Here is a 23492-nt window from a genome sequence, read left to right as displayed (position 1 = left end):
ACACACACACACACACACACACACACACACAGACACAGACACAGAGGTGAAGCAGTGAGCAGCGCAGTGATTTTTGTCAGTTTGGTTAACAGTCCCAGAGATGTTGGACCAGATCAACTGGCACATCGTGGGGACAGTAAAATACGGCCCTCTTACTGCAAGCTCCAGCACTTTTGCTCTCAATTCACCGGCCAGTGTTGTTGTTGTAAAGCAGCTGACCGGCGCGGCGCTAAATGTTTACGTCACAAGCACCTCTTTCATTCTGGAACGCTGTGTAAAAGGGGCTACTGATGCGCCAGCAGGCCGGCGTTGCTTGGTTCTGTGTAAATAACACAGAAGCAAGCAAAGCTGGCATATTGGAGTGATGTTGTTCCGTCAATATGCCGCAATCTCTGTGTAAAAGGGGCTTATGCTTCTTTCTTTACTCTTTAATCCCGTGTGGGCCGTCTCCGCAAGCTATAGGTGCAGCTCCGATATTGTCTCACCTCCTTTGCACTGGGTCAAAGGGCAATATAGAAGTGCGATTAATCTGCGTTAATCTTTTTAATCGCGTTAATTTTTCTGTGATTAATTAATCGAAATGAACGCATTAATTTGACAGCCCTAATACAGATACATAGATAGATAGACAGACAGACATACAGACAGACAGACAGACAGACAGATAGATAGATAGATAGATAGATAGATAGATAGATAGATAGATAGATAGATAGATAGATAGATAGATAGATAGATAGATAGATAGATAGATAGATAGATAGATAGATAGATAGATAGATAGATAAATGGAATGATCTATTTATATATCTACTAATAAGGCTTATTTATTTACTGTTAACTAGTGGGTCTGATAAGTGGATTGTATAACTTTGGTTTGTGGAGCTGACATTCTGCAAGAACACATGTGCTCAATACAATATATCCACAGTATAGAAATCCAGGCTTGTGTTGTGCATCTGGGGCCGTGCAGTAGGCGTCAAATTGAAGCAACCTGCTGTGAACCAGGTAAACCGTACATCTTGCAGCTGGGAGAGACTTGAGTTAATTGTGATCATTAAGCATTAATAGATCTTGCAGATCAGGACGTTTCTCCCTTCTGGTTGGGGCGTATGTGACGTCGCTTTAATAGGTAATATTGTTTTGTCACAGAGATGAATCAGACGTCTGTCACGCACGGCACACATAGTAATTACCAGGTAGTTAATTTCAGTGCAAACAAACTGAGGATGAGAAAAATTCATGTTGAGTTGTCAAAACGTGTCAAATATCATCACTGGCCTAGGGCTAAGGGTGGGCGTAAAAGAAAGCATTAGCAATGGTGTAATTGGCTGTAAATTGTCCAAACACTTAATGATGTGGGAGTGGAATGCAAGCTGGCACATATGATAATCCCCTTGTAATGAGAATTCACTAGATATCACTGGCTTTGTTCGTGTCCCAGCATCTCTGAAAGAGCTTAGCCACCAGAACAGTAACAATACGCCATAGAGTGGGAGATGGCAAGGACTAAAACTGTGAGAAAAGTGAAATCACGCACAAAAACTAAATAATTTTTTAAAAACGGACATAAGTGATATTAGAGGCCTTAAAATGACATGTCTATTATTTCTCTGCGCTTGGATAATTAAATCAAGACCATGTTGGGCGGTCAACACTGTCCTCCCTAAATGAGGGTGTCGAGAGTATGAGAAGAATCAGCTTGGGGCTATTGTAGTTGCTGGAGATTGGGATATAGACAAACTAAGCCGAGCTCAAAGTGCCATAGGAACAACATTAAGAATGAGGAGTGCGGACTATCATCAAAAACCTGGAGGTGCAGTTTTATTTAAATTCTTGCTTCTCATTGAAATAATGGATCATTTAACCTCTTTGCACACCAAACAGTTTTGTATAAAATCCTTATCTGAAACGCAAGCTTGTTTGTAAAAACAGATTTGTATTGTATTGCTTATAAAGTGTAAAATATATGACACAGAGTACACTGCACACATTCTGGGGAATTTATTTCTGTTGGAATTTCAGTGAGTAACTTCCTCCTGCAAGGAAGAAGCCATGCAACTTTCATCAACCCATCTACATAATAGTTTAGTATTCATTTGAATTGCAATTGCAAAAGAATCCATTAGAGACTTGCCGGAGAATAATGACAGCTGTAAAAGAGGAAAACGACTTCTAATAAATGCAGCAGATGGATGGAAATTAGTCTTCTGGGTCTTTAAGGACTGCTGCAGTTTGAGGAATGATGTAGCCTACTACCCTGCCAACTTTAGGTGCTTAAAATAAAATATTTTTGGATAATTAATAAAAGAAACCATTCAATAGGCCTATATTCCATTTGAATAGAATGCAGTGAATTCCAAATGTATCCATTTAATCTATCAGGAGTTTTTTTTGGTGTGCGTTTTCTGATTTGAAATGTATGCATTTTATAGCCCAGAACTCAACATTAACAACCAAAAGACACAACACAAAAACCTGCTTCTTGGAAATATTGTCAAAGTGTAGCCTAATTACTTTTAGAGAATGAGTCGCTTTTTGTCATTTGATACCATACTCAATCATCCTATCGGCTAGCCGCTAGTGCAACAAAGCCATCCTGTAAACCTAGAATACACGCTATTCATTGTCCTGTTTCATCTGTTTATCCTTAATGCAGAACTGAAAAACACATAGCACTACTGGGAAGGAGTGAGCATTGTACTGTTTACTTTAATACATTTATTAGACAGCTAAGTAGTCTTTAATGGGCTTCATTAAGATTTTAAATACATTACACATAGCCTAAGTTAATCATTTTCCCAAATTTGATGCAATGTTGATGTTATAGATTACATTTACCATCAGTCAGTAGCCGATATACAAGTGTTTAAAGTCGCTCCACCCCACCCAGCTAAAACATTAAAATGCTGCTTACATGTTAATGTATCAGTAGGCTATATGTTGACATAGTAATATTGATCCTGTATACAGAACAGGGCTTAAGCCAGGAAACCATATTTCGCAGAAAAAACATCAACAAAACGCACGTGCCTGCCTCGCGCTTGCCGTACTTGGCTCCGACCGCCATTGTTTGACAGGTCTTGTTGCTAGCTGGAGGGTTTCCTGGTTACCCACTCTACAGAAGAAAAAAGAAAAGAACTTCCAGTCTTTTTGAAGATTTTTGGGACGCAGACAGCAGGGAAGAGGACAGACGTTACTGCCAGGTAGCCTACTTTTCTTTTTCTATCTAGGCTACATCCGCTAACTACCGACAGCGTCACTTTAGCGTTAGCTTCTCCCACGGTGTTTCTGGATAGGGAAGTTTACAATGAGTTAATACAAGTTGGCGGCGTAATACATATTAATTTCACTTAAAGCCTTTCTTTTCGTGGCACCTGCAGCGTTGTGTAGCCACAGATTTGGTCTTGCAGTCTTTATGCCCGAAAGTGCAACGTTAATTTAGCTGACTGTGCTTATTAATTTGACTCACCATCACTGTCACAACAGAACGTCTTTTAGTGTTGTTTCGAGAACGCCTTGATTCATTAATGTCTGTGTTCTTGTAATGTTCTGGAGGAGCAAGGACTAGCCCTGTAATAGACCTCCTGTGACTCTGAGAGCAGATTTCAGTAAGTCCACATTTGCAGTCATTTGGATATGCCTCCAGGAGGGAGACGCAGAATGTCATCTCTATTCAAACCTATTATGCATCCTACGTTACCTCTGGCAAACTCAAATTAAAGTTTTTAATATCAAACAATTGGAATTTATAAAGGCTCGGTTCACTTTATTAGTAAATAAAGGAATACATATTTGTAAAAGACCACCATTGTTAAGGCAAAAGTGGGAAAATTATGGAGTGTGTTTGACAGTTGAAAATAGGCCTTCTTGAAAATATTGAATTAACAATGATACAAATCAGACAAATCCAGTTAATTTTTACGATTTACAAACTGGGAACTGAGAATATTTGGTATTTTTCTTGATTACCCCGCGTTGTGGCTTTGTGCATTGTCAACATCTGATTTAAAATATTATGTCATTTATTTCCACCTGCCCTCTACATTATTTTGTTGTTTCTCTCTCTGCCATTAGCTGTCATCAATCGTTAGTGTTGTGTTTAAAGTGCCGTATGATTAAAGATGAGTGGAGTTGAGTAATGAATTGATTATCAAACTTTTTTTTATTTTATTAAGTTGAACTAATTCATGAATAAACTAATGCTTTAGCACTGGGATCGAGTTGTAAGTCATTTGCAGAAATTAGTTTGTAGTTGAATTATTGTTCTGTTAAAAATGTGAGAAAAACAGGTTTGTTCCGAGAAGTAGAACAATTTTTATGGACCGCTTTGTGAGCATGATGGAAATAATAAGTTACTTATCTAAATGTTCACAAGACCAGCTTCTGATGAGGGCATGAAAGTGTAGAGCTCATCTCTAAAAATATGGAGGATCATCACAGGAGACACCTCTGAAAATACATATATTTCCAGATGGGCTCATGATGAAGTGCATTTCTTTGGAGATATTTCAAAGAGTATGTATTTTATGGCAACCTAACGACACTAATTAGTGTCGTACAGGTCTGAAGATTCTTGTTCCAATAATGAGCTAAAGCATGTCTTCACAGGTATAATCCTGAATCGTCTCCACATTTTGCTAAAAAGAGGCGCTGCTGATAGCAGAGAGGTTAATCCTTCTTTTGATTACAAATGGAGGATGCCATTTGTTCTGGCCCACTCTGTGTCCCTGTTGTCAGGAATACAAGCATAATCTGGGCAGGGAAAATCAGGGTGCTTTAAGCATTGAAGCATCTGCATAGTTATTTCTATCTGCTGCAGAGCTGCTTGCCAATAGATGTGATATATAATAAATTTTTTTGTTGTAATTTTACATATTTTCCTTGCTGGTGTGTAGACTTACTAAGAGCTGGGGGGTGATTCATTATATGATTGGTCAGTGAATGTATAACTATAATTTCTAAAACAAAATGGAACAGGGATGAATGTAATCTTAGGTTTTATATATCCATAAATCAATTCAACAAGTAATCAAACGCATGGTCTTATGGATGAACAGAAAATGAAACTGCAACTAGCTGACGACAGCTATTTTTCAAGAAAAATTGACAAATATTTGCTGTAGGACTGCAACTAATCATTTTCTCAATCAATATATCAATCTATTGAATAAATGATAGAGGTTGCAATCAGTAAATGTCGTTTATTTCTGTTGGAAAAATTACAGTGAATTGATTATAGAAATAAGTGTACATCTTTTCAAATGTGAGCATTTGCTGCTTTTCACAGTTTTACATTACTGTACAGTGTACACAAACTGAATATATTTGAGTTTTTCCAAAAAGCAAGCTATTTAAGGATGAAAATAAGATATGCAGTTTCACAGTTTTTGTCCAAATAATTTTAATTATATTTAAACTGTTCTTGTTGTGCTCATGTGAAGGATTAGGTTCAGAAGTTTACCTGCCTCCTTCTACTTGGAACTGATTTATTTAAGCGGTGTTGTGGACTGCAGCACCAAGATGTAATAGGGGTGTCAATATTCGTCATGTCAGCAGGTTGTGCTTCATTAATCTGCTTTGATTGATCCAGCATCCATGTGGGTCCATGACCTTGCTTTGCACAAATAAGAAGTGCACCCATTGCCAGTGTTACCTGATCTACTGCTTTGTTGATGGATTTGTGCCTGACTTATTGAAGGCCCAGGACAGAGACATATGGACACGGAAGCTGAAGGGACTGTACATGTGTGCCAGAGCAATGGGCTTATTGTTTAATTGTATGAAGTCATTCCGTCATGATTGGGTGGACCCACGATGAAGTCATTGTGCTCAGTTACATTGTTTGAGTCTGATCAGCTGGGGATAATGGTTGCCTATAATTTATAGTAGACTCTAGAGAGAAACTCATTCCACCCAGATGCACCTATTGAATCTATCCGGTCAGTTTCGGCGCCATCATCTAATTACCTGGATTAGTAATTGGACATGTGGCTGTTCCACTTAAAATTCTACAGTTGCAACTAACAATTGATAGTGTTGTCGGTTAATCTTGTCTTGATTAATTGATCAGTCTTTTGATCTTCTAAATGTCATAATTGACTCACAACACACAGCTCTCTCCCAGCGCACACACGCATGTCTCGACCGCTTCCGAAAGCACAGCCAGTTTTCCACCCGAAAAGTTGGACACAGGCCCTGAAGCTGAATGATCGCTCTGGTAACAGTCAGTCTATTACTGGACGCTGAATATTAGACCCGAATATAAAACGACCCGAATTTTACGTCCTATTTCCAGGGGGAAACCCCCGCGATCTCATATCGCAACATCATCTCACGTGATGAGCAACATTATCAGACTCCGTTTTTTTTCTCTCTCTCTCTCTCTCTCTCTCTCTCTCTCTCTCTCTCTCTCTCTCTCTCTCTATTCCCACTCCTATCCTCAGAAAAATCTGATTTTAAAAATGCATCTGGCTTAAATGGATAGGGGATTTTTTGCAAGTTAAACGAGAAATAAACTAATAAGAGATATCCTAACAATAAATAGGCTAAGAGACAGATCTTTTTATATATTTTCATTGTCACACTGACACCTGATTCAATTAAATACGTTGCGGTTGTGGTGGGAACAAATAGCCTACAACTAATTGCAAACCTATATAATAATAATAACTTACTTTCTAGCAGGATGCAAGTGATTCTGAGTTGCGGCTCTCAGCTGTGCCAAAGCATTCGCCGTTGCTAGGGAAACCAGCTACCGTCGCAGCCCGGTGCAGCACTGTGAACTGCCAGTCAGGCTCATTGAGCATTTGCAACATTTTCAAGTTTGCATCTCGTTGTGTGGTGAATCTTTGGTCTGAACTGGGCTTAACCTGCTCATGACTGAGAGAACGTTCCCTTACAAAACGTTGTTGGCCACGCCCACACCACCCTGCAAAATGTTCTAGACAGCAAAAAAGCATTTTTTTAAACTACATTTTATAATATTTATGAAAATGTATTTTTAATTGGATAAATCTAAACAGCTGATAGAGAAACCCAACATTAATGTCATATATTTATGTCTGTGGGTTGCCAGGGCCTTTAAGAGTGACTGAACATCTGTCTAGAAGTGGACTTCCTTCAAAAATATCTGACTTCCAGAAGACTATTCTGTGGTATCGCCATGTGCTCTCTGGCAAAGTTGTGACAGGCAGTTTTGTTCCTATTGAGAGCAGAGGCTTCTTCAGCAACCCTCCCATGAAAGCCATGTTGATGAGTTTTCTTATTGTGGAACCATGCACATCTGTCCCAGATGCTGCAAGAGAGCAAAACACTAAATGTAATGTTTGGGTTGGCTTTTACCTGAAAAATCCCTTTTCTTGCGGCGCTTGTGGATATTTTTGAAGGAAGTCCACTTCTAGGCAGATGTTCAATCACTCTAAGAGTTCTCCATTTGTAGATGATTGGCCCTCATGGGGGACCGATGGAGCTCAAACTTTTTTTAAATAAATTTATAGCTGTCCCCAGACTTATGTGCAACATCACAACTCTATTCCTGAGATCCTCTGAGATTTTCTTTCTTCTTGGCATGTCTTACATGTATGGGTTCATTTTGGTAAGCCTAAACTGACCTGGTTTGATCTCTGTTTTATCTAGTGCTGCCTAGGGCTGGGCGATATGGACCAAATCTTATATCACGATATAGGTAATTTTATATCACGATATGGATATATATCACGATATAGTATTTTTCCTTAAAATTCAATGGATTACAATAACTGTACTGAACTTTAATCACATTAGATTATTTTCATCTTTTGCTTGGAACTTAAATTTCCATACAAAAGAAAAACTGGTGCAAAATACCACACCAGTCTAGCTTTAGTCAGTCAGTGCAAAATAAAAATGACAGCATCAACCAAAGAGCCTACATTTTCCAATTGATAGTAGCCTATATCAAAATAATGAAAGACTTGAATTTTCCTGCAGTATTTGCTCATCTTCATTTTAAAAAGCTGTCAAAATTAACTAATGAGCAAATGTCTGGTAATACATTAACTCCAGCTTCAACACAAATAATATTTTCAAGTTTGACATGTTTTAAAGTTGCATAAAACCAGCCTTGCTGGCTGTCTCCAACAATAACAGCACGGGGGTGAAGCCCCGAGTAGGCTAAAGATGTCATTATTAGCCAGCTAGCTCACGAGAGCTAACCCATGTAGTTTGCGGCTTAAAACAAGCCAACTCTGCGTCACGGCAACAGCACGCTGAAGCAGCAAGCAAGGTCCCTTTGCCCGATGACATTTTTGACCGTTAAAACCAGCTGCTCTGCCACAGTGACACGGAGTTGGTTTGTTAACTGCAGTCATGGCACACCAGAGCTAGACAGCTAGAGCGATAGATGAGGCTTCTTCTGTTGTGGGTAGAGAAGCTGTATAGCAGCCCAGAACTCTGCTGCAGAGCCTCCGTGTGGCGCGGCGGTGTAACTGCAGTGTAACTATAGGGACTTGAAGGGACAGCTGCCTCCTGTTCCATCTATGCTCCCGCCACATGAACTTTTTTTCTCTGCGATATAAACGGTATGGCCAAATCTCTCCCGGTAGACACTTTCATATCGTCCACGATATGATATCGTCATATCGCCCAGCCCTAGTGCCGCCCAAATTCTCCCCTAAAGATCTATTACATTGGTCCATTTCATCACTCAATTTGTCCCACTTGATTGTGTTTATCTGCTTGATTTAAGTAATGCAGCTCAGGGTTCACTTATTTTTGCACATGCAAAAGTTGGCAAATCATTTGTTTTATTTGAGTGTTTTGACTACACAATTGAATTCCGGATTTTGTTTTTGTTGAAATGACAAACACACACCTGTTGTTTTAAATATAACAAATACTGGTACATAAACAAATAATTAATAATGATTTAAACTAAATAAAATTCCAAAAGGCTCCAGGGGTTCACATACTTTCAAGCAGCACTGTATGCCAGGTATCTTACCAACTCAATGATTCGGTGTCAGAATGGATATTGTGAGAGAAAAGAACAATCGGTCCACTTCTAGTCTGGCTTAATACCGGATGTAGATAGTTGAGATAGGGCTGCCGACATTTTTCGTTGGAAAACTCCTCCCCTTTCTCTTCCATACTGGTGATATTTTGCAAGGACACTGTTGCTGCTTCCTGGGCAGCCTACCTTGCAGCTATTAACCCTGTCTTATGACTGATGATTGCATTGGTAGACCTTCATCATTGTCAGCCCTATCACATTCTTCATATAATGATTGGTTATTATATCTATGACATGAACAGAATATAACTTGATTGCATCCCATTTAAGTTATAATAAGTGAGAGCAGCCTATTTTGTGCAATTTAAATGAGGAGGGTCTCTTGGAAAATTGCAAAAATCACATCACAAATGGCTGTCTAAATCTTCTTTGTTAGAAAGGCCTTCAGCCTGCCATTGTAATAACTGCTCTAGCAATCATAGTTTCATTAAAAGAACATTTGTCTGCACTGCACTTCAGATCTGACAGTTCAGTTTAATTTGGATGTTAGGTAAGGTGACCCTGTGTGCATCGAACAGAATTAAGCTGAAATAAAAATGCAATAATCTTACTTTTAAGTCCAAAGCCTGTGCTGCATTCAAATTTAGGTCAGATATTCACTTTAGCATTAAGCATGCCTGTCTATAATATGATCTTGTACTGTCAAAAGGGATTAACAACGGTGGCCGCTGCTTTGTGCTGTGCTTTCGGTGTATGCAGGACAGAAATTAATTGTCTAATGTAGTTATTTTGGCAATACAGCTCTTCAGAATCAATGACAGCTCTGTATTTTAATTGGAAGACACTTTATTGAAGATACAATAATTGAGATGATACATTAAAATGAGAAAATATTGGTCAAATTAGGTTGACGTGTGTGTGTGTGTGTGTGTGTGTGTGTGTGTGTGTGTGTGTGTGTGTGTGTGTGTGTGTGTGTGTGTGTGTGTGTGTGTGTGTGTGTGTGTGTGTGTGTGTGTGTGTGTGTGTGTGTGTGTGTGTGTGTGTGTGTGTGTGTGTGTGTGTGTGTGTGTGTGTGTGTGTGTGTGTGTGTGTGTGTGTGTGTGTGTGTGTGTGTGTGTGTGTGTCCATCCATACTTCCTAGTCAGCATCTCAATTATATTGTGATGGACAGAACACATTTCTGCGTATGCCCCTCAGGGCCAAGCAATTGGATTTATTGATGTTATATGTAAAATAACCCTTGCACTACATGTTCCATCTATGTGGACGCAATGGAGAAATTATTTCCACCTGCAAACCTGATTCAGTTTATTAAATGCATTACCATAACAGCACACCCACTTTCCACCATATGGTCAATATTTTTATTAATTGAAATTACAGTGAGTGGTGAGCAATCCCTCTGCTTTCAGAGCCCACATATTGTGTGTCATGTCCTTAATAATCAGTGTGCAATGTTAGAGTGGGTAAAAGCTTTTTTAGGAATATTAATGTGGTATACAGATTACGTTGGACATAGGCTAGATCTACAGTGCGAGATCATTTAAACCTGCAGTTCTGCTGTTTTACACTAGAGCTTTGTATGTTAAAAACTGCAACAAAAACTCAAAATCCTGTTACAGCAGGTTTAGAAATACTTTACAAAATACTGGAGGAAACTTTATGCATAACTATTAAGTTGTTAAAAATACTTAATCGAAATTGAATGGATGAAACAATTGCTTTATTATGTTATGTTATTCAAGCATCTATTTATAATTATAACTTCCCATTATTGAGGATTTGCTGCATTTCTTTCTTTTGTGATGGTGAACTGAATATTTGTGGGTTTTGGTCACCATCACCTTGACTTTGCACATTTTTCACTATTCTTTAACATTTTATTGACCAAACAATTCATTGATTCGTTAAAATATTATATTGATTATTAAAAAATTTAAATAATATTTGGTCAGATAGATTGGATATTGCAACATACAGTGTGTTTACATGCAAACTCATAATAGGGTAAATAAACGAAAAAGACTTCAACAGGACTTGTACAATGCATGTAAATACCTTTATCTGATCTACTTTGCACACAAATCGGCACATTAACGGACAAGCGAGGTCGGATAAGAACACCTACATAACTCGTTCATAGTCGGCATTTTACCTGCATGATTGTATACGGGATTGCATATCGGAGTTGGCGTTTATTTATTACCTGTTGTTTACTGCTCTACTTGTTCTGAAGTAAAAGCTTAAAACTGAATAAAATGGCCCATTTTTGATTAGCTCTGATAAGCTTAAAATGTCCGTGGATATCTTTAGATGTTATTTAGAAACTGCCTGATGATGAAGGCTCCCATTGATCCAATTATTAATACAAACACTTCAGTCAGGCTATTACGGGCCATCCATTGCTAATACTATAATTAGTAATTAATTCATTAATCAGTAATAATTACTTTCTAACCTAGGCTAGGGGTGTGCGATATTGACAAAAAATAATATCTACATTTTTGGGGGGGATGAAGCCAATAACAATAGTCGACGATAACATTTGTGAAAGCTCATTCTTATTTAATAGTATAAGATGTTAATGATAATTTTAAGAAAAACAACTTAAGAGAAACAGGTCTTATTTATGAACTTAAAACTACTGACGCAAGTCATGCAAAACCTTAATTGTGTTAAATAACAATAGTTATACATGTATTTATATTTACACTCAACAAAAATATAAACGCAACACTTTTGTTTTTGCTCCCATTTTTCATGAGATGGACTTAAAGATCTAAAATTCATTCCAGATACACAATATTACCATTTCTCTCAAACATTGTTCACAAATCTGTCTAAATGTGTGATAGTGAGCACTTCTGCTTTGCTGAGATAATCCATCCCACCTCACAGGTGTGCCACATCAAGATGCTGATCTGACATCATGATTAGTGCACAGGTGTGCCTTAGACTGTCCACAATAAAAGGCCACTCTGAAATGTGCATTTGTTTGCTTTATTGGGGGTCTGGGGACTCAGAACCAGTCAGTATCTGGTGTGACCACCATTTGCCTCATGCAGTGCAACACATCTTCTTCGCATAGAGTTTATCAGATTGTCAATTGTGGCCTGTGGAATGTTGGTCCACTCCTCTTCAATGGCTGTGCGAAGTTGCTGGAGACGGCTTATGGTGGAGAAATGAACATTCAATGCACGAGCAACAGATCTGGTTGACATTCCTGCTGTCAGCATGCCAATTGCACGCTCCCTCAATGCTTGTGGCATCTGTGGCATTTTGCTGTGAGACAAAACTGCACATTTCAGGGTGGCCTTTTATTGTGGACAGTCTAAGGCACACCTGTGCACTAATCATGATGTCAGATCAGCATCTTGATGTGGCACACCTGTGAGGTGGGATGGATTATCTCAGCAAAGCAGAAGTGCTCACTATCACACATTTAGACAGATTTGTGAACAATGTTTGAGAGAAATGGTACAATTGTGTATCTGGAATGAATTTTAGATCTTTAAGTCCATCTCATGAAAAATGGGAGCAAAAACAAAAGTGTTGCGTTTATATTTTTGTTGAGTGTATTAATTAATAGCTGCTCCACCTTAAGACAGACCACCTTAAGGTCAGGTTAGTTATCCTGTGGCATGTCCTGTGTAAAAGTGCCCTGACACTATTTTGATTTCGTCAGCTAAATCAGTCTAACTAGACTACCCCGCATAAGGCCATCTTACTAAACTTAGCTTGGTGGATGGCACCACGTTAATAACATTTCCTTTGTTCTTAACCAAAATAATTTTTGTCCAACTTTCGGTGAGGAAAAGTGACATTTTTCATTATGACTTATGAGATGTTTTATCGACCCTCACAGGAATTTCTGAAGCTGGATAAGAAGAGTCAGGCAAGGGTGCCATCTCAGCGAATCAATAAGCTTGTGTGTACTTTTGACCTGTCCGTACAGGTCCAAAGCATGGAACCTTTGAATCAGCTTTGAATCCAATTAGTTTAGCACTTTAGTTTGATTACTAAAAAGCACATGGAAAAAAAGAGCTTTCCTTGAACGGATTTGAAACGGTGTCTTATGTTCTTTGTTTTTGTATAATATCATTAAATAGTCATGTCAGTTTCTAGCTATTGGGCTTCATTCATTTTAACTGCTGCCATTTTGGCCTGGCCTTGCTCAGAAAAGAGGTCCTTTGACATTAAGCAATTTTGCCTGGTTAAAAAAAAAAGAAAAAAAAAGGTAGTTCAAATGCAGGTTTCTTCCAACAGAGGAAGTTTTTTCTGCCGCAATGTGTCGCTGATATGCAAAATTACTTCTCTCTTCTTTTTTTAACAAAACATAGATTCCCAGGATTAGGCTGACTCAGGTTCTTAAAATAACACAAGATACAAGTAAAGACTAAAGTGGAACATTTATTCCCGTCATGTATGACTATGAAAGCTAATGTCAGCCCGGGAGAGTACAGATTTTTTAAGTGAATGTCTGTCTGCTACATCAATCCACCATTACTCAGGTGTTTGTCAGGATTTTCCTCATTAACAACAAAGCTAATGAAAACATTTAATTTACATAAAAACTGAATTATAGTCACCTCAAGCGTTGACGTCTTATGTTACATTCTGTTCCACTAACACAATGGCTGTTAGAGATACTATTTCATGATTTTTTAACATCACCTACCTTTCTTGTATAAAAATAAACTTAAATGACAGTTTGGGACCATACACTGTACGCTTCTCCGGAGGTTTCAGAAATAGAGCAGTGGACTTACTCATACTCAAAGTGCCTCTCATGGGATATCCTATAGGTCTCTAGGTATCTAACAGAAGATGAAGGAACATTTTACAATGTCCTTGCAGTATACGCTCAGGATAAACATAGGTGCATTGGTTTTACTTTCAGGTCATAGCCCAGTGCTTGACAACAGGTTTGATTTAATCCTGAACACTGACCTTCCTCAGGCAGACTAAATTGCTGTTGAAATTGGTCCAACCACCTCGCTACTGATATCTTTTATCACACCTTGAGGTCAGTCCCTTATGCCTCGTTTCCACCGAGTAGAGCGGGTCGGATCGGAGCGGTTCGGTCCGGGTAGTTTGGCTTTTCATTTGCCAAAAGTTGGGTAGGGTACGGTTTAAGCGCACCTAACCGCTCTGAGCCGCTCCTAATCTCAGTACTCCTCCGTAGGGGTACTAGCCGCCTGAAAGGGTGCCAAAAAGGCGGAGCTACACACTGCCGTCATTTTTCATCTAGGTGCACCAGCATATATTTTGGGTGCACCAAATTAGTGCTGCACGTTTTGGAGAAATTGTGCGATTGCGATTATAGTGGCCAATATTGCGATTTGCGATGCAATATAATAAATAAATGGAATTATGATTCTTGGTTGAAGGAAAATTTGAGATTATTGATAGTTTTGAAACTTGATCTCAATTTAAAACAAACATATTAAGAATCATTGAAAATATATAGAAAATAAAGCTTGTACTAGGCTAGCAGCCTACACTAGGGGTGTGAACGTTTACAAAAATGTCTAAATGGTTACAGTCTGCAATGTCTTTTTGTGTACACATTTAACTGTAATATGGGGGGGGGGGGGGGGGGGTCAACGTCACTTTTTTGCCGAGGCTGTTGGAGTGACAGTGTGCAGTGAGAAAGACAAGCAGACAGTAATTTCATGATTTTGCTTTTTGACTTAACTGATCATAACTGCCTAGTGATCATCTGTCATTAGACTGACTCCCGCTGTCGGGCAGTTGGGCTCACGAGCCGAACAGCTGATCGGATCAGCTGTTTGAGATGGAGATGAAAAAAGTCAAACTGAAGGTGAAGCGTGAAATAGGTGAAGGTGAAATAGTTAAATATTTGAATTAGGGGTGTGCACGTGTACACGTGTACACGTGTAACCGTTTAGTAAATCATAACCGTTTAGGAAAAATCAATAAACGAAAACCGTTTTTTTTTTTCAAATTTCAAAGTTTTTAAATATGTTCTGGAGACACGCGTTTATTGATTTTACATCACTAATAAACTAATTGGGGAGGATAAAAGTTAGTCTGCCGAGAATCTGTCTGTCCCTCGGCGAGTGTGTGTGAGTGAGTGTGTGTATCGGCGCACACACACACACGGGGAGTCGCCGTGCTGGGGCTCGACTCACAGCCGCGGAAGAGTGATGAAAGATAACCTAAAGATTAAAGTTACCCGGATGACGTGAACTACGCTCGTAAGTAGCCCGAACTTTATAACACCTGTTCAACATGCATTTAACGTGGACATGTAGAAAGCGATAGGCTATATTAATCAGGATATGAATGAAGCGCGATTATGACGGCGAACGTGTGTGTGTGTGTGTGTGTGTGTACCATGGACCTATTATAAGAGGTGTGTAAACGAGCGTAGTTCATGTCAATTGTGTGTTTACAGGCGAACGAACGCGTATGCGTGTGTGTGTGTGTGTGTGTGTGTGCGCGCGCGCCTACAAGACGGCGGGGGCACGAGGACAATGACGTCACGGTTAACCGTGTACACGAAAAAAAAGGGGTCGTGTAACCGTTTACAATTTTTTGTAACCGTTCACACCCCTAATTTGAATGAATAAATATTGTAAGCAAACACAATAATGTGTTGTGTTATCTGCTTTAGTAGCCTACAGTAGCTCACATCGTCCTCCACTCCTGGAGATAATAATCATTTCCCAAAGTAAAAAAAAAAAGGTTTTAATTTATTGATTTTTTTCGTGTTTTTTTTAAAACAATTTTCTGGAATAATTTGGAGACACAAGCCATATAAACTATTGAAGAAAAACACATGGATATGAAAATAAAATACAATAAACACTAAGACCTAATATAGACAGGTATGTCCTGTCTAGTGTTAATTTCTGGATTAATCTGGATCATGAAACATTTTCTTTAATTTATCAAATATTAATTTAAAATAAATGAATTAACCTAGGCTACACATCATGATTAGCCTATCAATCAAAATGTGTGCAAACTTAGCCAAATTTCATATTCCGACCATTATATTTCATGTAGCCTAGTTCTCAATTTAAAACATAAAAATAAAGTAGCATTGAAAATGCCAAAAAATAAAGCTTGTAGGGCTACAATAGCCTGCTGTTTCAATATAACTTGCTGCGCTGTCTCAGCTGTTGATACAGATTGGTTGCCACGGCGACGTAGCGACTTTAACTTTCTAAGTTTTGCTCAGCACTTTTTCCTGTTTAACTCCCTGTTACTGAGTCCTAAATATCTCCAGTGCCATGGACCTATAAAGGAAGGTTCTTTCTCGTCAGTTTCCCTGTTTGACATGTGCGCTCCGAATGCACACGCGCATCGGCCTGGCGGGGGGTCCCGTTGGCCTGGAGGGGCCGCCAGGCCTGTATAATGGTAGGGGAAACACTGAGTTAATACCATTGGACAGATCCTACTTTTCTGAATATGCTTTTATTTGTACGATTACAGAAGGAGAAATGTATGAAAACAAACTTTTTCAGTTACCCATTTATATCCAGAAAACAAATCTGTATCAGGTTTGCAGTCAGCCAAATTCCACACACATATTTGTTTATGTGATTGCTCTAGAGAGCTTATCAAACACTAAAGCATTGAATAACTGAATCATACCCTGGTAGATGTAGTGAAGATGGACTTGGCCCCCTCCTTGGGACTTTTGGTAAAAGATAGCGGCTGATTAACAGCCAACACATTTGAAATGACTCCAGCTCCTAAGCAAGGATACAATTCTGACACAGCTCGACGTCTGGAGCAGCCAGACATCTGTGAAAGGATTTGAGTTGTTCTCTTTCCTAAGAGGAAAATAACTAGCTTTTCGTAACACTTTAATACTGAAACTTATTATTTTATAAGTCACTTATTTATCCTAAATGGGGGAGAAACACTTGTAATTCATAATGTTACAGGGTAGGGCTGAGCAAGTCTGTATTCATCTTTCAATACAGTAGACCTAATACATTTTGCCAGCATGATGTACATGGAGGCTGGATGCTCACTAGCATTATCTAAAATTCAATGTTAATTTATAATAACTGAGACAGAGATGAAATGGGGCATAGAGGGGAATTACATGCAGAGAATGATGCATTTTTAAAGAAAATCATGCAAGTGGAAAAAGAGAATCTAGGATAAAAGGCATAATAGCCCAACGTTTGAATATAGGTATACAATGTAATAACAAATATTATACAATTAAATAGAATAGAATACATTGCTGAAAAGCTAGTGATTAAATGAGCTGTAATTAGAACAAGATTTGTAATATATATTTATTGTGGACTGGAAGAAGGACACTTAGAGTGGTTGCCAAATTGGATACATTTCGAAGGCATATGAGCTGATCAAGATGAATATGATGCATTCTGTCGGAGCATTAACCTCTAGCTCGGTGTGTGCTGCTGTGTGGCGGTGTCTTTGGTTTACCTGGGAGACGACTGGCAACTGTTGGAAAGAGAATGAAGAGTGACACAGACAATTAAAGGGCTGGATTCAGCCCGGCCTGACCTTCTTATCATTGCACTCCTGTTTAGAGCTAGCAGGCTAGAGACCTGCTTTTTTCTCTGAAGACTAATAAAGACTGCACCGAAAGCAGCTCCTTGGCTCAACTGCCAATACTTTTTAACACCCCCATCAATTCTCATTACTGTTAATGGTTTCTTTGCTAGTGTGAGCCGGTTGTTGAGGAGGTTGTGGGTGGGCATGGGGGTAGTCAGAGATTTGTCTAGGGACTGACTCTTCATTCTATGACCCTAGGCAGTGGAATGGCTCAGAAAGTGTCAGCTTTCAGTGTGTTGTTGTTGACTCATTCATATTATACACTGTGTAAAATAAGTTGTTGTGCTGATCATGTGCAGCTCTTCAACTTTACAAGCGGCAGGCGGCATGGACGTTTAAAATCCTTTTTCCAAAAAATTTCTCTAGCTTTGCTCCAGACCTCTGAATTTCTACCCACATTTCCAATTTGTTCAAATAGGTCCCCTGTTATTTCTCCTGACAGCTAGAGAGCTACTTATGCCTCATTTCCACCGAGTAGAGCGGGTCGGATCAGAGCAGTTCGGTCCGGGTAGTTTGGCTTTTAATTTGCCAAAAGTTGGGTAGGGTACGGTTTAAGCGCACCTAACCGCTCTGAGCCGCTCCTAATCTCAGTACTCCTCCGTAGGGGGTACTAGCCGCCTGAAAGGGTGCCGAAAAGGCGGAGCTACACACTAGGGGGGGGGGGAAATAATCGATTTTCCGATTAATCACGATTCTCTCTCGAACGATTCTGAATCGATTAATAAAAGTTAATAATCGATTTATAAAAAAAAATTATTATTATTTTTTTTTTACTAGTATTTAATATTAGTATTTCCTGCGCCACTGCGCATGCACACCACACAAGTGCAAGTTGTTAAAAGTGGCGACAAAAGGGCTGAGAGCATGTCCTTCTGCCTCAGTATTAACAGCCGTTACTCAAGTAGTTTTGATCTGCACCGTGGGACCCGGCAGGGTTGTCCTTTGAGTCCGCTCCTTTTTGCTATTGCAATCGAACCACTTGCTATTGCCATTCGTGGTAACAAACAGATTCAGGGGATATGGAGAGGAGGAATTGAACATAAGGTATCATTGTACGCCGATGACTTACTTTTGTTTGTCGCCAAGCCAGCCTCCTCTTTACCGGAGGCTCTTTCTGTGTTGGAGGTCTTTAGTCAGTTTTCTGGCTATAAACTTAACTTGAGTAAGAGCGAACTCTTTCCGATTAATAAAGAAGCTCTTAAACTTGATTATACAGCTCTCCCACTCAAAGTGGTGACAGACCATCTGAGTTACCTTGGGGTATGTTTTACCAGAAATTTTAAAAACCTACTTAAATATAACTTCCTCAAATTATTGGACCAGGCGAAGCAAATATTATCGAAGTGGTCTCCTCTGGCTTTCTCTCTTATAGGTAGAATAAATTCAATTAAAATGACATTACTCCCAAAATTCCTATATTTATTCCAATGTCTCCCCATCTTTCTTCCCAAATCCTTTTTTCAGGCCCTTGACTCTTTAATGATAAATTATATTTGGAATGGTAAACATCCTCGGTTACGGAAAGCTTTTCTTCAAAGACCCAAACAAACAGGTGGAATGGCTCTCCCTAATTTCCAATACTATTACTGGGCGGCTAATATCCGTTCTCTAATGTATTGGGTGCATTTTCACCTTGACGACTCAGCCCCAGTCTGGGTAACAATGGAGTCCAGCGCTATTAGCCCACTGTCTCTATCTGCCTTCTTAAGCGCCGCACTTCCACTCTCTTCGGCGATTCCCAACAGTAGTCCCGTGATTAAGCACTCCCTTCGAATTTGGACCCAATTTAGGAAGAATTTTGGAATGCAGAACTTTTCACTTTTTAGTCCAATTGCAGCTAATCATTTGTTTACTCCCTCGACTGTGGATGGTGCATTCAAGATCTGGCATAAAAAAGGCTTAAAATGCATCGGTGATTTATTTATTAATGATCTATTTGTTAGTTTTTCTCAATTGACAAAAAATTTTGGTATAGAAAAGACGCATTTTTTCCGATATCTGCAAATCAGGAATTTTACGCAAAAATTAATTCCCCAATTCCCTCACAAACCCCCAGCCAATCATGTCGATTTGTTTTTTTCTGTAAACCCCACATTAAAAGGCTCAATTTCTGTGTTTTTCAATCTTATTTCGAAGTTGCATAGCCCTTCATTAGCAGCTATAAGAACTCTGTGGGAGCAGGACCTTGGTTCTGCCTTCACAGATCACATGTGGGATTCAGTCTTGGATCAGATACATTCTACCTCTATGTGCGCACGACATGCTCTAGTGCAATTTAAAGTAGTACATCGTATCCACATGTCTAAAACTAAATTAGCTCGTATGTTCCCCGATGTAGACCCGACCTGTGATAGCTGTAAGAACGCACCGGCATCACTCTTTCACATGTACTGGTTGTGTCCCACCTTGACTGAGTTCTGGACATCAGTTTTTCAAACAATCTCTGAAGTATTGCAGCATCAAATTGAGCCGAACCCTTTCACCGCAATTTTTGGCATTGCTCCAAATCCGGGCTTGCCTAAAGTGAAGCTGAAGGTTCTGGCCTTCACCTCGCTGCTTGCTCGCAGAGCTATTTTACTCAAGTGGAAAGATCCTGCTCCTCCTTCCCACTCATACTGGATTAAGGATATTATGTCATGTATGAATTTAGAGAAGATACGTTATACGGCCCAGGGATCGGAGATTAAATTTGACGAGATTTGGCGCCCCTTTATGAATTATTTTGATAGACGAACAACAATTTTACAGGAGTAGCAACCCCCTCCCCTCCTTTTTTTTTTATTTATTTATTTTTTTTGTTTTGTTTTGTTTCTTGTAGTGTGTATTTTGTCTATGTAGTTTTCTAACATTGTGTATTTTTTTTTTTTTTTTTTATTATTATTATATATATATATATTTTTTTTTATGTGCTGCAGGATTGGTTGTGGGTGGGGGTGGGATGTGGGCGGGGTGTGTTCGGGGGGGGGAAAAAAGGGGAAAAAAAATAACTAATCATTGTATTGTATTTGCTTTGCAAATTCTTTTGATGAAGAAAAAAACCTTTGAAGAAAAAAAAAAAAGGGCTGAGAGCAGCAAACCCATATGACCTGCACTGGCTTTGTGTCTGTTTATGTTTTTGTATGCAGGGTTTTTCCTGGCTCAGAATGGGCCTTTGGGGGGTCAGTACGCGACCAACTTTTTTTGGGGTCGCGACAGTAAAGGCAAACGGTTTGTGTATTTTAAGAGGGGTGTTGGGTTGGGAGAGGGGAGTTTCTGTCCAGCTCAAGAGCATTTCAGTCAGCCTGTCAATCACTGCGTTACCATGGAGCTCACTGACGCTAATGAAATCACAATAAACAACCTGTAGATATGAAGTCAAAATACTAATAATGACTAGGCCTAACTGTTTAATACTTTAATTGTTTCTAATTGATCTAAACCATGGAAGAAGGTAGGGCTGCTCAATTATGAAAAAATCATAATCATGATTATTTTGAGTAATCACATTGTGTTATCACGATTATTAAAGACAGTTAATCATTGATTTAAGAACATTATGCATTTATTTTACTTTTAACAAGGTTTTTTTCTAAAAACACCATGACTTTGGACTTTAAACAAAGGCCTAATTGAACTGAAAACAGGGAGAATAGAAATAGGCTAAATAAGTGAAACATATTTTTAATAATTTAATAAAAATATGTCAAAATAAAAATAACCAGTTGTAAATGGTGTTGATAGGGCACGTCTTTTGCTAGCATTAAATGTAAGGGCATGATTTATTTATGTCATGGAGCTGGCTGGATAGGCAGTTGCATTGTAGTGTTGACAGTTGTGGTGGCAGGAGTTAAGGAGCTTTAAACTTCCTGTGTTTTTATTCATTGATTGCTTGGTCATAGACCACTATGACTCGACTTAAAGTGAATAAACAAATTGGTCGGGATGTTTAAAGGTGCAGATCAGGTCGTATATCACTTTTCTTTCTCTCTCTCTCTGTCTCTCGGTCGCGTATGTCATGTTACTCGCGTGTCCGCGCGTGACAAATCTTGCACATTATTTTAGTTTGTTGTGAGTCTGAAGTGTTTTCAGACAACACAATTAGTTTTACCTTTATTCTCGTCATCTAGAAGTTTTTCAAAACACCCGGCAATGCGCAACATCTCCCTCGTAGCTACTCTCTGGACTAGCCGTTAGCGAAACCATAGACATTATAAAGGGTAGACGCCCCATTGGCCGTTGAGCACGAGAAATGCGGGCACCATCTTGGACCGGTCACACGTTCCACTCAGTGTAGTCTGTTTGGCAGGTGGAATGAACTGTCAGCGCATGTAATTAATCATATCTCATTAAATACCAAACTGATTTTCACGCGGTTTTCTTTGCTGCAAAGATCATACATGTAGCTAAGATACAGGGCACAAGTTTCGACGTGTTTTAATATTCATAGTGGGCTTAACAGTCATAGAAGATTCTGATATGATATAAGTAACCAGACGTCCGAGTCACACACTTCGTCCGGGAGGAGATTGAAACGGAGGATGTGTTTCTGCTTGGGGAACATATTGAGGAGACACAGTTTGGCATCGACAACCACCATTCCGACTTGTTGTCATTGGTTGTGTCTGTCTTTCACAAATTAAGGCTGCACCACATTGCCAATCTCGCCTCGCTTGAATTTCTCTTCGGAGTAAAATGCGATTGTAAGGATGGTTAACTTTATTTTATGCATTTGAGTATTATTGTTTGCTGTTGTTGTTTGATTTTCCCTTAATTTAATACTTTTGATTGCTGTGGTTTTGTTTCTGTATCCTTTATAATGTCTATGAGCAAAACTATCAGGTGAGGGAGGGGCCGAGCGGAGCTCACGGCTGAAAGGGTTTGCTGCATTTATAAGCCTGCATTCCCCGGCGAGCGGAACAATGATAGTTTAATAACGATTATCCCCGACCTGATTTCTTTTTTTACTACTGAGATTGCAAGTAATATGACTGGAATGGCGCGGAAATGGAAACACATTTGGAGCCGTTTTAAGTAGATTTTCATTTATTTATCTATATATAAAAAAAAAAAAAAACACTTTGGCGCTGAGGATTTTCCTTTGGCGGGCGCTAAAATTCCTCTGGCGGGCGCCAACATTTTTTGAATGCAGGAAAAACCCTGTATGAGAGCTGAATTCCAAGCCATACTTTTTGCACAATGTGTTGAAATGATATAGAACATAATAGAATAGAAATCCTATAGAAACATGATTCACGAGAGTAGAAAGAAAATTAAAGCTTTTTCTCTAATACAATATTAGAGGAGGTAATTCATCTGTTGATTGTATTTAATGATCATCACAAAATTAGGAAGTGATTAGCAAACTCTGAGTAGCAAACTCAGATGTGTATATAAATATATTTTTGAAAATCACACATATGTATGTGCGTCAAAAAAAATTGCATCGAGATGTATTGGGAATCGATTTTGAATCGAATCGTTGACCTCGGAATCGAATCGTGAGGTGCCAAGAGATTCCCACCCCTACTACACACTGCCGTCATTTGATTGGTCGAAAGAATAATTTCCGCCATGTGTAGTCATCTCGGCAAGAGTGAAGAGAGTCTTGTGTTTTGGCGAAAATGTGAGCACAGCACTGTTTATTGTGTGGTGTTTTTCCTCGTCAATAAATTAATCCGTTGGTTACACTGTGCCCCACTGCTAGTCACGTAGCTGCCGCAGCCAGCACTGTTCGCTCACTGTCTCTTTGAGTTACACCGAGCCGTCTCTGTGTTTACGCCATAGATAGATAGTAGTAAATACACGCTCACAACAACACGGGGGGAATAAATAAAGAAGCGGCTGGTTTGACCAAGCAAAAACGAGAGACCGCTGGCTTGACCACAGTTGGTCGAAAGAATAATTTCCGCCTTGTGTAGTCACCTCGGCTAGAGTGAAGAGAGTCTTGTGT

The 23492-nt window shown here is 39.2% G+C and overlaps 1 protein-coding gene across 4 annotated transcripts in view; it reads left to right on the top strand.

The window, feature by feature from the left end:
- Positions 1–3097: 3097 nt before the first annotated feature.
- Positions 3098–23492, top strand: part of enox2 (ecto-NOX disulfide-thiol exchanger 2) — a 177856-nt gene continuing 157461 nt past the window's right edge. For all 4 annotated transcript variants that reach the window (XM_080035281.1, XM_080035279.1, XM_080035280.1 and 1 more), the window contains exon 1: positions 3098–3206. The gene's annotated coding sequence lies outside the window, so the exon portion shown is untranslated. The remainder of the gene's footprint in view (positions 3207–23492) is intronic.

Source organism: Ammodytes marinus, assembly GCF_949987685.1.
Source record: "Ammodytes marinus genome assembly, chromosome: 10".
In the NCBI taxonomy this organism is placed as follows: domain Eukaryota; kingdom Metazoa; phylum Chordata; class Actinopteri; order Uranoscopiformes; family Ammodytidae; genus Ammodytes; species Ammodytes marinus.
The sequence above is the reverse complement of the archived record's forward strand: the minus strand, read 5'-3'. Positions and strand labels throughout refer to the sequence as shown.